The following is a 12,182-nucleotide window of genomic DNA, read 5'->3' on the forward strand; positions in this document are numbered from 1 at the left end:
TTCCTGATAGGATTAAAATAATTTTATAAAGGATTTATAAGGAGATGCTTTTAATTGTTTTTCCAGGAGTATGTAGTGAAATAAGAATAATGTGCCCCCTTCTCATAAAAATAGTAAGTAAAGGCTACACAATAAGGAATACTGTGAGCCTTCACAATTACAGTAAGAAAAGAAATAGGTTTGGGACAAATTTGTGATCAAGGGAAAACATTCATTCTAAGTCAGGTCTAAACCACCATTTTACACTAAGATAAAGCCAGCCAGGTGAAAATTGTTGCTTGGAACTTAAAATGTGCCTATAGAATTAAACACGACTTTGAACTTACCATCAACATCTTTCCATAACTCCCCTTTCTTACAAAGAGATTTTTTTTCTATCTCAAAGCTATAAAATTCTGAAAGCTATAATAAAATTGGGGGAGAGCCATTTCTGCTATGTCTAGAATATAGGTTTGTTTTGCTTTTTTTGTTTGTTTTGTTTTTCTTTATGACTCTTTTCCCCTCTCTTTATTAGTTTTTTCTCTCTGGATCGTGAGTAGTTACTTAACTCTATGCCTCGCCCCTGGCCAATGAGGGCTCTGAAAGAGCAAATAAAGAGCCCTAACAATTAAAACTTTTTTTGTTTTGTTTTGTTTTGTTTGTTCATTCTTAATCTCCTGCTGCAGAACAGTAAGAGTTAATTACCAGAAGTCAGTGCATTCTTAATCTCCTGCTGCAGAACAGTAAGAGTTAATTACCAGAAGTCAGTGACATTTGTTCATAGAATGTCAAAGAGCTGAGGAAAGAGAAACTTTTCAAATAGTAACCAACTTTCACCTCAGCAGTAACAACTTCAGACCCTGCAACCAACTGCAGATAGTCTCCTATCTCTGCTGCCTCAGTTCACCTAAGTGCATCGAAGGTCTCTGGTGCTATAGTAACTTAAAAAAAAATCAATTTTTAATACATATACAAAATTTGAGCCCATTGTTTTCCACCCCTGTTCTTTAGAAATTCTTTACTCTGAAGCATTTTTCGATGATTTTTCTTGAGGATGTTCAAAGGTAAACGTGACAAAACAACATCTGAATGTCTCATATACGAAAGGCTGCTCTGATCTAATAGAGGTTCCTAATTTTAACAGTAAAATGGGTTAAAGATTATTCTAGATCCAGTTTGCCCTTAAGTACTCTGCCGTTTATGCTAAGGTGTCATCACATCTTTGAGGTAGTTGACTTTGGGATTGCTAAAAAAGGTTTTCTATTATTTTTCTTTTAATCTTTAACTTTTATTTCTTTCCTCTTTTTTTTCTTTTTTTCTTTTTTCTTTTTGTTTTATTTTCTTTTGGCTCTGGTTCAGAGCTACACCAATCAGTAGAACTCAACTCTTACCAAAATTCTGACTTCCTATGACAATAATGCAGTTTTTAAAGTTTCTTTAATCTTTTTTACTGTCCAGTTGTTATTCCCCCTCTAGGTCTGCTCTCTGACAGTTCCTCCTCCCCCATCTCCTCTCCCATCTCCTCTCCCATCTCCTCCCCCATCTCCTCCCCCATCTCCTCCCCCATCTCCAAGAGGATATCCCCACTCCCCACACTCCACTTCCTCCCACCAGGCGTCCCCACTGCCTCTGGCCTAAGTCTTTCCAGGATATTAGAGCCTGTGTGAAAATATAGATAAGACTAAAAGTATTATTGCAACATGTCAAATAAACAAAAACTCCATTTCCCTTGAAAAGAAGGTATATTTAAGCATATTATATGAAATAGTTAAGCAATTTGTCCAAATCTAAGTTCCACTATGTATTTGAATTTTTTTCTAGATTATTTACAATTCCTGATACAATATTAAATTTTACAAAAATTGTATTTTTTAATATTTTACCTAATTGTGTTTATATTACTATTATTTTAATGGTTATTTTATTTATTTACATTTAAATATTCTCCCCCTTTCTTGTTTCCCATCCAGAATCTCCCTATTCCCTTCTCCCTTCCCACTATAAGTGTGCTCCTCCACCTGCCCACCTTCTCCAGCCTCAGCAACCAAGCGTTTCCCTATAGTGGGTTATCATGTCTCCACAGGACAAAGGGGCTCTCTTCCCAGTGATGCCAAGTAAGGCAGTCCTCTGCTACATATCCAGCTACCCTCTGTGGGTCCCTCTGTGCACTCCTTGGTTGTTGGTTTAGTCCCTGGGGTATCTGGGCAGTCTGGTTAGTTGATACTGTTGTTCTTAGCGGGTTACAAACCCTTTCAGCTCCTTCAGTCCTTTCTTTAACTCTTCCACTGGGGATCTCTGCTTAGTCCAATGGGTGGCTGAGAGCATCAGCATTTGTATTTGTCAGGCTCTGCCAGTGTCTCTCAGGAGATAGCTGTATCAGGCTCCTGTCAGCAAGCACTTATTGGTATCCCCAATAGTGTCTAGGTTTGGTGTCTGTATATGGGATTGATCCCTAGGTGGGGCAGTCTCTGGATGGCCTTTCCTTCAGTTTCTGCACCACTCTGTCCCTGCAGACAGAAATCTCAATTAATATTTTTTGAGGTGAGTTGGTGGCCCCATCCCTCAAGCGGGGCTGTGCCTATCCACTGCACATGGTCTGTATTCTTTAGTGAGCTAAGTACTTTGTCTTAGTTAGGGTGTTACTGCTGTGAACAGACACCTTGACTGAGGCAACTCTTATAAAGACAGCATTTAATTGGGGCTGGTTTACAGGTTCAGAGATTCAGCCCTTAATCATCAAGGTGGAAGCATAGCAGCAATCAGGCAGGCATAGTGCAGGCAGAGCAGAGAGTTCGACATCTTCATCTGAATGCTGGTTGAGACTGTCTTAAAGGCCACACACACAGTGACATGCCTACTCCAACAGGGATGCACCTACTCTAACAAGACTACATCTCCTAATAGTGCTACTCTCTGGGCCAAGTATGCACAAACCATTATACACTTTAAAGTATATTTTCAGAGTATATTATATGAAAATGTCTACTTTCAATAGGCAAAATATGGATTTTCTTTTTTTTTTTTTTTTTGAGCTGGGGACCGAACCCAGGGCTTTGCGCTTCCTAGGTAAGCGCTCTACCACTGAGCTAAATCCCCAGCCCCAAAATATGGATTTTCAATTCCATGTTCCTTAAATTTGACACTCTGTAATCTTGAAGACAAAAGAGACTGACAGTTCTTGACTAAGACAATATATTTGGCTTCAAAACAGAAGCAAAAATAAGTTTCAAACAAATTTAGAAGAAATTGAAGATATTTTTTCAAACCTGAAAGTAAATAATTATAAACAAGAATTGTTTTCATTTTATGAAAAGGTGTTACTGTCATTTTCATAGCTTAAAAACAGATATATTTAATTTTAAAAATAAAATGTAGTTATCTCTCGCAATCCTACTTTTTTTTTAAAGATTTTTTTTTATTAACTTGAGTATTTCTTAGATACATTTCGAGTGTTATTCCCTTTCCCGGTATCCGGGCAAACATCCCCCTCCCCCCTCCCCTTCCTTATGCTTATTCCCCTCCCAACACTCCCCCCATTGCCGCCCTCCCCCCATAGTCTAGTTCACTGGGGGTTCAGTCTTAGCCTGACCCAGGGCTTTCCCTTCCACTGGTGTTCTTACTAGGATATTCATTGCTACCTATGAGGTCAGAGTCCAGGTTCAGTCCATAAATAGTCTTTAGGTAATGGCTTAGTCCCTGAAAGCTCTGGTTGCTTGGCATTGTTGTACATATGGGGTCTCGAGCCCCTTCAAGCTCTTCCAGTTCTTTCTCTGATTCCTTCAACGGGGGTCCTATTCTCAGTTCAGTGGTTTGCTGCTGGCATTCGCCTCTGTATTTGCTGTATTCTGGCTGTGTCTCTCAGGAGCGATCTACATCCGGCTCCTGTCCGTCTGCACTTCTTTGCTTCATCCATCTTGTCTAATTGGGTGGCTGTATATGTATGGGCCACCTGTGGGGCAGGCTCTGAATGGGTGTTCCTTCAGTCTCTGTTTTAATCTTTGCCTCTCTCTTCCCTGCCAAGGGTATTCTTGTTCCCCTTTTAAAGAAGGAGTGAAGCATTCACATTTTGATCATCCGTCTTGAGTTTCATTTGTTCTAGGCATCTAGGGTAATTCAAGCATTTGTGCTAATAGCCACTTATCAATGAGTGCATACCATGTATGTCTTTCTGTGATTGGGTTAGCTCACTCAGGATAATGTTTTCCAGTTCCAACCATTTGCCTACAAATTTCATAAAGTTGTTGTTTTTGATAGCTGAGTAATATTCCATTGTGCAGATGTACCACATTTTCTGTATCCATTCCTCTGTTGAAGGGCATCTGGGTTCTTTCCAGCTTCTGGCTATTATAAATAAGGCTGCAATGAACATAGTGGCTGAGTTTTTGATCTTAGCCATTCTCACTGGTGTGAGGTGAAATCTCAGGGTTGTTTTGATTTGCATTTCCCTTATGACTAAAGATGTTGAACATTTCTTTAGGTGTTTCTCAGCCATTTGGCATTCCTCAGCTGTGAATTCTTTGTTTAGCTCTGAACCCCATTTTTAATAGGGTTATTTGTTTCCCTGCAGTCTAACTTCTTGAGTTCTTTGTATATTTTGGATATAAGGCCTCTATCTGTTGTAGGATTGGTAAAGATCTTTTCCCAATCTGTTGGTTGCCGTTTTGTCCTAACCACAGTGTCCTTTGCCCTACAGAAGCTTTGCAGTTTTATGAGATCCCATTTGTCGATTCTTGATCTTAGAGCGTAAGCCATTGGTGTTTTGTTTAGGAAATTTTTTCCAGTGCCCATGTGTTCCAGATGCTTCCCTAGTTTTTCTTCTATTAGTTTGAGTGTGTCTGGTTTGATGTGGAGGTCCTTGATCCACTTGGACTTAAGCTTTGTACAGGGTGATAAGCATGGATCGATCTGCATTCTTCTACATGTTGACCTCCAGTTGAACCAGCACCGTTTGCTGAAAATGCTATCTTTTTTCCATTTGATGGTTTTGGCTCCTTTGTCAAAAATCAAGTGACCATAGGTGTGTGGGTTCATTTCTGGGTCTTCAATTCTATTCCATTGGTCTATCTGTCTGTCTCTGTACCAATACCATGCAGTTTTTATCACTATTGCTCTGTAATACTGCTTGAGTTCAGGGATAGTGATTCCCCCTGAAGTCCTTTTATTGTTGAGGATAGCTTTAGCTATCCTGGGTTTTTTGTTATTCCAGATGAATTTGCAAATTGTTCTGTCTAACTCTTTGAAGAATTAGATTGGTATTTTGATGGGGATTGCATTGAATCTGTAGATTGCTTTTGGTAAAATGGCCATTTTTACTATATTAATCCTGCCAATCCATGAGCATGGGAGATCTTTCCATCTTCTGAGGTCTTCTTCAATTTCCTTCTTCAGTGTCTTGAAGTTCTTATTGTACAGATCTTTTACTTGCTTTGTTAAAGTCACACCGAGGTACTTTATATTTTTTGGGTCTATTATGAAGGGTGTCGTTTCCCTAATTTCTTTCTCGGCTTGTTTCTCTTTTGTATAGAGGAAGGCAACTGATTTATTTGAGTTAATTTTATACCCTGCCACTTTCCTGAAGTTGTTTATCAGCTTTAGTAGTTCTCTGGTGGAACTTTTGGGATCACTTAAATATACTATCATATCATCTGCAAATAGTGATATTTTGACTTCTTCTTTTCCCATCTATATCCCCTTGACCTCCTTTGGTTGTCTGATTGCTCTGGCTAGAACTTCAAGAACTATATTGAATAAGTAGGGAGAGAGTGGGCAGTCTTGTCTAGTCCCTGATTTTAGTGGGATTGCTTCAAGTTTCTCTCCATTTAGTTTAATGTTAGCAACTGGTTTGCTGTATATGGCTTTTACTATGTTCAGGTATGGGCCTTGAATTCCTATTCTTTCCAGGATTTTTATCATCAAGGGGTTTTGAATTTTGTCAAATGCTTTGTCAGCGTCTAATGAAATGATCATGTGGTTTTGTTCTTTCAGTTTGTTTATATAATGGATCACGTTGATGGCAACCCTACTTTTAAAGAGTTTGTCACTTGCTGTGATAGTTTGTCTTGGAAATGTTAAATATAAAAAAAAATAGTACATCTTGGAAGCCTGGTATTGTTGTCTCCTGAGAGGCTCTGCCAAAGCTTGACAAATACAGAGGCAGATGCTACCACTCAACCATTGAACTGAGAATGGAGTCTCTGTTGGAGGAATTAGAGAAAGGATTGAAGGAGCTGAAGGGGCTTGCAACCCCATAAGAACAATGCCATCCAAGCAAGCTCCCAAGGACTAAACCACCATCCAAAGAGTTCACATATACAGATCTCTGGCTCCAGCTGCATATGTAGCAGAAGATGGTCTTGTGCACCAAAGGGAGAAGAAGCCTCCTACCAAGGCTGGACCCTCCAGTGTAGGGGATGTCAGGGTGGGGAGGAGGAAAGGGGTGAGTTGTTGGGTGAGGGAAAGGGGATAAACATTTGAAATGTAAATAAATATCCAATAAAAATAGATCATCTTGGAAAAATTCACTTAATAATTCTAAAAGAAGTTAAATTTTCAATGTTGCTAATTGTTATGTCTTTCTATGTAACAATAGATGTAAAAACCTTTACATTAAAAAACCACATGTGTAGTCCAGGTTGGCCCCGAACTTCTGACACTCCTGCCTCTGCCTTCTTCAGTAAATCCAAACAAGGGAGTTTCCAGAGGGGAAACTCAGAAGGGGGATAACTTGTGAAATATAGATATAGAAAATATCCAATAAAAATAATGAAAAAAACACATGTGGCTAATGATCCAGATATATGATTACAGTTCTACCAAACTTCTGAATATTTGTAGCATCTGTTTGGCTTTCTATTTTATGTAACATCAGTTTTACTCTTCATTTAACTATAGTATGTTTTCAGTAAAATGTACTTGGTAAAAAGACATATAACCTTATAACATATAAACCAAATGTCCCTGAAATACAAACCTTCATCCATAAATAAATAAATAAATAAATAAAACATATCAAAATAGGTATGCGATTGGTATTTAATAGAATATGCTTAATAACATGTTTTATTAGTTAAATTAAATTTTCATAGTTCATCTGATTATATGTTTTGTTCAGAGAATCCTTAATTTACCCCACATACTGAAGTGAATCTGCTAATCTTTCTCCTAATACTTTAAGAATTTCAGATCTTTTGCCTACATCCTTGATCCTCTTGGTTACTTTGCATGATTAGAACTGAAATCTAGATTAAGTATTTCTACATGTAGTTATCCAGTTTTCTCAGCTCCATTTTTAAAGAGTTTTTCTTTACTCCATTGTGGGTCTTTGGCTATTCATCAAAACTAAGATGTCTGGAGTTCTTTAGAATTTATCTGAGTTCTTTACTCCATTTCAGTGATCCATGTGTCTATGCTTGTGTGGGTAACATTTTGTTTTGTCTGCCCAGATCTGTACTAGAACTTGAAATCAGGTATGTGAACAGTTCTGTGGATGTTCTTTCTGCTCTGGATATCTTTTGCTCTGTTATATTTCACACTTTCCATATGAATTTCATTTTTAATTTGTTCTCAACATGTACATAAAGATGGTAAAATATTATAACTTTGATTATCTGAGAATATAAAGATTACTGTTTTTTCCAGATATTACCATTTATTATGAACATAGAAAACTAGAAAAACATTCAGATAACAATAAAAAAAACTACAGTAATTTAACAATTACAGGTCTGCTGGAGGATAATAATAATGAAGAAAATGATATAATAGAAAAATCTACTAACTCAATTATTTCAAATTTCATTTTAAAGTCAAAATATACAACTTAATATATTCTTTCCTGATTAATTATTCTTGTCGTTCATGGAGTATAGATCACATGTCACTCAGATGCTTGTAAGAAATTGTGGACATGGGTAGAAATTGAAAGAATACTTTAGGGGATCTATTATCATTTTAATGATAAAGTGACTTTATGGAAGAATGAACGCATAAAGAATTAACCTGTCCCATTATTTCTGACATTCTTTGTAGTCCTTCTAATATCAATGAAGGTTGTTTTATTCTTTTAGTGTCACTTTTGTCATTGTTTGAGTATTTTTTGTTGTTTGTTTTTGTTTTGTGTGTTTTGAGACAGCATCTTTTTATACAGGTCAAGTGGTCCACAAAGGGATGATTCTATCTAAGCCTGCGAAGTGCTGAGATGGAAGGACTGCGGCACTTTGGATGGCTTTTCTTTTAACATTTCTCATTTAGTGATAAAGATAAACGGTTATATTGAATTTAAATAACCATGTGGTGGCAAGAATTCTATTGAGTAATCTGGTCGAGAATTTTGAATCCAATTTAGGTAAGTAAGATAAGAGGAAATAGTTATTACAGTAACTTCAAATTTCAATCAAATAAAATCCCATTCAGCCTTAGACCTTCCAACCTTTGCAGAACTAATTCAAAATAAATCATAATCCTAAATGTAAAATGCAAATCTATCCTCATTCTTGAGAATAAAATAGGAAAACATAGATAGCATTGGATACGATATTCCATTTTTAGGTATACATTGAAAGATAAAGTTTATAAAATAAATAATTACCAAGATGAACTGCATTAAAACAGAATGTTCATGGAAAGAAAATGAGAAGACAATGGATGGACAAGAAATACATCAAAACTTTTATAAAAAATGTGAAAAGAAACAGAATTCTACCACCAAAATAAATACTAACTAAATTTAAAATGGAACAAAAATGTGTGGAATGGTAACAAGAATGCATGTAGTAATTAAGCATAGGAAAGATTCATTTGGAAAATGCAAATGAAAATCAAAACAAAATATGCTGCCCGATTATGGAAAGGCCCATGGAAGACCCAAAGAACTAAATGACAGCACGGTGGTATGAATGTGGTCCTCCCAACTTCGCAGTGTAAATTGAAATGTGTAAGCAATTTAGAAGTGATTTTGCCTGTATAATATACAATGAAACTAACTCCCACTATACAACTTAAAAATAACACTACTTTAAATTTACCCAAACAATTTGAGAACATTTTTGTCTAAATAAAGCACATGTATGTTAAGATAATATCTTTATAGTCACATTAATTTGGAATAAAAATAATGTGGGTCAGAAACAACAAATTAAAATGATTGTGCATCCAGGTGATGAGGTATTATGAATGTAATATTGATTCGATGATCATAAAAGAATTATTTAAGTAAGTGTAAGTATCCACCTAGCATAAAATATACAGGGTATGACTCCAGGTGTATAAACAATTGGAAGGAGAAAGCTGTAAGATTCATAATTTCCAGGTATTGAAATAGGGCAGCTGAATTTAAAAGAACAAAGAGGGATCTTAGGTAAATCCAATTATCTTGTTTGAATTATATTGCAATCATTGTGTATATTGGTACAATATAAAGCTTTAAACAGGTATGTTAATATAAAAATATGAAACTTGGTTTGTCAGGTAGACCTACCTGTCTGATGGACATGAATTTGGGATTGAAGTGTTTTGGAAGCGAGGCTGGGATAAGTGGTGGGAAGGGGTGGAGATAGAAATGGTCCAGACATAGTGTATGTATCATAAACATACGAAAGTTTAAAAAAAATTACTCTTAAGCCTGGAAAACATGAGGGAGAATACTTTGTAACAAAAACACCAAAGCAAGAAGTATGTTTTCAATTTCAGCTAAACACTTATTGCCATATGTCACACTGAATCCCAAAGGAACATTTTAAATCTGTGTTATAATGCTACCTTCAGAACATGATCTAATTTACCAAGCATTAATATAGTTTTTATACAAAAATAAAGTTAACATGTGCCAAGATTTTATTTCTCACATTAGTGAATGAGAGAAAAATAAGATGCTAAGATCAATTTAAGTGTAGGGAAGATGTCATATAAATAAGAGAGATTCAACAAAACTGTCATGCTAAAACCATTGCGTTTGATGTAAGACCATATATATATTTATTCTTTATAGAATAGTAAACTTGACAGGAGATATGTTTTCTTGGCAGAACATATTTGCAAGTCTACCAGACACAGATCTACAAGCAACCTCTGCACCTCCAGTATTCTAAAACATTCACTGAAAGCCAGTCATGCAGAGCCACCTGAATCCCTAGTAGCTAATTTTACCAGTTTCTAGGATGTATTTAATATTCATCATATCTTTAAAACTATATGTTGATTTGTTTGACATGTCTATGGGACAAATACTATGTTATTGTGTGTGTGTCTGAACCTGGACATGGGTGTATATATTTGGTTTGTGTGCCCATTCCTAAGGAGACTAAAAATCAAACTCAGATGTCATTCTTCGGGTGCTGTCTTTCTCATTGTTTGAAGGGTTTTCCACTAAGCCGAGGGCTAGTGAAGTCACCTAGGAACTGCAAGGAACCCTCTTTTCTCCTTTTCTACCCAGGATTCCAAGAACACACCACAAGTTTGACTTTGTGTAGATTCTGGAGGTGAAATTTAGTTATTCATGTATGTGTGCAAATACTGGTGACCAAGTCATCTCCCTAGCACTAAATATTATTGTTAATTTTACAGCACTTCAGATTTTATATTCATACCTTGATGCATGGAAGACAGGACACTATGTTGTGTGTGTGTGTGTGTGTGTGTGTGTGTGTGCGTGCGTGCACGCATATGTGCATGCATTTGTGCATGTGTGAAGGTGTATATGTGTGTAAGACCATAACACAAATTTGGCTGTCATTTCTTTGGAACTATGTATCTTGATTTTGAGTCAGTGGCCTCTTTTTTGATTGAGCCTGGGATCACAGTTGTGTGGTACTATATTCATATTTTCTCAGGCTTATCAGAATTGAACCCAAGATTTACTGTTTGTGTGACAAGACTTTACTGACTTAGCAAATAGTTCCTACAGTACTTATGTGCTTTGTTTTAATATTAATTTGTTAATCATGATTTGAGATAAAATGATATGCATAAATAAGTGCAGGGTTAATTTTGTGTGATGAATGCTAACTCAAGCAGGCGTGGTGCTGGAGAAGGTGAGAGTTCTAAATCTTTATCCAAAGGAAGCCATAAGTAGACTGTCCTCAGGCAACTAGGAGGAGGATCTCAAAGTCCTCAACTGCAGTGACACATTTCCTCCAATAAAGCCAAATCTCCAACAAGAACTCATCTCCAAATACTGCAATTTCTCTGTTGCTGCTGTTCTTGGTGGTCATTCCATGGTACTGACATCTCCAAAATGTTGGGATTTTCAGCTGCGATTATGTTTCACAAATAGCCTCTCATATGTTCTTTTCATGGTGCCAACCATCAATTCTTTGCATGACCCCTTCAATCCTGTGCCATAAACTGTAACTGAAGCTGCACCTTCAAGAATGGCTTTCAATGGCCTCTCACAGTGGTGATCCTCGGCTGCTATTTATGACCCCTTCATACCTTAAGATCAGTACCTGAGTGACTCATACACATTGCCAAGTCAAGCTGCTAGCTTGAGGTTCAACCTTGATTTTCTCTGAATCACAGATTCTTTGTTCCCACAAAAAACATTTTCTGAAAGATTTCACCTTAGTGATTCTGCTCTTTTTTTTAATAACCGACAATTTCTTAGCTCCTGCTAACTATCATTGCTTGTCCTAGTAATTCCTTCTGTTTTTGACTCTATAGCCAGAGCCACATGGCCAAATTGCCAAGTTCTGCTGCTTATTCAACTACATTATCATCAGCTTTCTGTTTTCCAAATTGTTCACTGTCTAAACTTGGTTTTCCTGTAAATTTCTCTGTAGATTGATCCTGAACACTGAGTTCTTCATACTTCTCTCCTGAGTTCTTCAATTAAAGACATGAACCTTTACACTTAGACTTCAGCTTTTCTCTACCTGGACCTTGCTCTGTCCCAGGATGGTCTTAACCTCAGGATCTTCTTCCCTCTGTTTCCTGGGATTAAAGGTATATAGCATCATGCCTGGGCCTAAGGATTTTATGGTCACCATACCTCAAGATCTGGATCAAAAGCCTATGTCTTCCAGCCTCAAAATCTGGATTACAGGTGTGCTCTCTGTTTTTGGATTGAACTTCATTCTAGATTAAAAGTCCAAATAAAAAGAATAACAAGAAAAAATAATGTTTAGATATAACTCTTCCCTCTTCACTTGCTAAAGCATAAGTTTAGCTGGGTGAAAAGTTGCCCTGAGGTCACCACTCCCTTAATTCCA

The sequence above is a fragment of the Rattus norvegicus genome, chromosome 2, assembly GCF_036323735.1.
Source record: "Rattus norvegicus strain BN/NHsdMcwi chromosome 2, GRCr8, whole genome shotgun sequence".
NCBI classification, from domain to species: domain Eukaryota; kingdom Metazoa; phylum Chordata; class Mammalia; order Rodentia; family Muridae; genus Rattus; species Rattus norvegicus.